The sequence below is a fragment of the Pristiophorus japonicus genome, chromosome 3 (assembly GCF_044704955.1).
Source record: "Pristiophorus japonicus isolate sPriJap1 chromosome 3, sPriJap1.hap1, whole genome shotgun sequence".
NCBI classification, from domain to species: domain Eukaryota; kingdom Metazoa; phylum Chordata; class Chondrichthyes; family Pristiophoridae; genus Pristiophorus; species Pristiophorus japonicus.
This window is the reverse complement of record NC_091979.1, coordinates 301074875-301077414: the sequence shown is the minus strand read 5'-3', so window position 1 is coordinate 301077414 and position 2540 is coordinate 301074875. Positions and strand designations below refer to the sequence as shown.

General features: G+C 52.2%; 1 non-coding gene across 1 annotated transcript; it reads right to left on the bottom strand.

Annotated features, from left to right (window-relative positions):
* Positions 1–204: 204 nt before the first annotated feature.
* Positions 205–310, bottom strand: LOC139260647 (U6 spliceosomal RNA). The gene has a single exon (XR_011592828.1). It is a non-coding gene; the product is annotated as a U6 spliceosomal RNA (small nuclear RNA).
* Positions 311–2540: the final 2230 nt, after the last annotated feature.

Genomic DNA, 2540 nt, shown 5'->3' with positions numbered 1-2540 from the left:
GTAAATCGACTGCGGAGTGGAGAGGCCGCCAACTTTTGGTGGAATGGCTGCTGATAGCTCAATTGCCCTTCCGAGTTTTCCCAGCTGTGCCCCAATCCCCTTTTTTTTTTTTTTTTTTAATTCGTAGCCAATCGTTCCAATTCTTTGTCAAATCACAAACGCCAGAGGTCACCTTGCACATGCCAAGGATCACTCTGCGCCAATAAAAATATGGAACGCTTCACGAATTTGCGTTTCATCCTTGCGCAGGGGCCATGCTAATCTTCTCTGTATCGTTCCAATTTTAGTATATGTGCTGCCGAAGGAGTCCCCTCCCCCACCGCTCCGTTGCTGCCGATCCATCTTACGTGTGTCATCACCGTGCGCACCGCCAATCTAATCCCCCGACGGCGACATTCCCCTCGGAAAATCTTCAGCCTGCCCGGCGATGCCAAAACCTGTTTTTTCCTGGTGGTCCAGTGAGGCTGCGGCCTTCTATAATGGCGGAGCGGCTTCCTTTGAAGGGGATGGCGCACTCCCGCTGCCGCCATGTTTTTTTTTGTTGGCCGACTGCCGTGTCGGCCCGACAATTAAACCCCCGGGTTCGGCCGGGCAGCCAGCAGCCAGCCCGGCACCCCCTCTTGGGTGCCAGGCCTCTGGGCCGGTTGAAACCCTCCCTGGTGGCCCAGTGGGCCGAAGTTTTACAATCGAGGAGGCTCTCCCCTTTAAGTGAAGGGGAGAACCGTGGTGACACGGTGCTGTGATGACATCATCGCGGCGGTCACTCCGCTCCCCACCCACCTTCTGTCCCTCAGTTGTTGTCACCGCCGTGTATCTGCCCCTCGGGTGTAGTCACCGCCCCCATTATGATCAAGTTCTGGATCGAAGAGAAAAAAAAACCGAAGGAGCCGAATGTCGCTCAAGAAGTGACCTGAATCACAGTTGCTGTAAAAACCATCGAAAAAGGGTGGGAGTGCCCCGTTTCGGGCAGGGGCAATTTCTACCCTGCGATGTTTCCGCACTGGGATCCAACGTAGGTCAGCAAGCACAGGGGTATGGGTGAACAAGACTTAGTGCGAGTTAGAGCATGGGCAGCCACATTTTGGATGAGCAGAAGTTTACACAGAGTGGAAGATGGAAGGTCGAGTCGAGTCTCGAGGTCACAAAGGCATGGATGGGCTGTATCTGGGCTGAAGCAGGGCCAGAGATGGGTGAGGTTATGGAGATGGAGGTAGACTGTTTTGGTGATGGAGATGATATGGGGTCAAACATTCAGCACAAATAGGGGTCAAATAGGATGCCAGGATTCATACTCAGACAATGGCCAGAGAGAGTAGAAACATAGAAATATAGAAATTTACAGCACAGAAGGAGGCCATTTCGGCCCATCATGTCCACGCTGGCCGACAAAGAGCTGCATGGCCCTTGGTCAGCAGCCCTAAAGGTTACATATAAACCTATGAACAATGACCGAACGGCAAAGAGCACCCAGCCCAACCAGTCTGTCTCGCACAACTGCGACACCCCTCATACTGAAAACATCAACCCTCCACCCCAACCGGAGTCACGTGATCTCCTGGGAGAGGCAAAAACCAGATAAAAACCCAAAGTAATGGCATTGGTTGGGAATAGAGCTTGGGATGAGGACTGAAGACTTTTTAATTGGAGGAGATTTGTGCTCCTCCAACATTGGATTTTGGACATGCAGCATGACAAATCAGAAGTGTTTAGAGGAAGAAGAAGAAGAGGAAGATTGAAGCATGGGTGGCAGCCATGCCAGGCTTTATGAGAGATGGTTGGGATCCATCCAGTACATGCCCACTTGTATTTTCAGGCCGAGGTGCGCATAGCTCACGTCAGTAGACATTAGTGCATGTGGAAGCTCATCTTCACAAAGGAAGCTGGGTTAACAGATCCAATGGCACCACAAAGGTATATGAATACCTGACTAACCATAACCTTGGGAGTGTCTGGTCAAGATGCTCTGGCCAGCATGAGTGTGGGGCAGGCTTGATGAACCTGGTCTTTTCCTGCCTGTCATTTGCGGATGTTCGTACGACAACAGCGGGCTGCTGACTTCACAGGGCTTCAGTCATCGGGGAGCCCAATGGGCAGCTGGACCGCCCACTGCGACCATGTCTGGGCTACCGTGCAGCATAGGCCTGGCTTGTCCATTGACAGCAGTGGTCAGCTGGAGCCTAAACTCTCCCTGCAGCTCCTTGCAGACAGGCTTCAGTGCTGACTGACGGGGATGTGGGTAGTACAGAGGGTGAGCCTCCTCACACCTCCATCTCCACTTCAGCAGCCATCAAGCAGAGGGTTGAGTGCTCAGGCTGCTCTGTCACATGCCTGCACGCTGGGGCTCTTTTCCCTTGACTATTTCCTGTTGGCTCTTAATCCTCGCTCCCTTTTAGCCTCGGCAAAGGCTGTGAGAGCGGGATGAGATACCGTGTGAGCCTTTCTAAAGGCTTTCAGGATTGTTATCACCCATGCGGTAACACTCTCTTTTAATTACCCTCCATCCCGTTAAATTTCATGTACACACAATTTTCTGCTCTCAT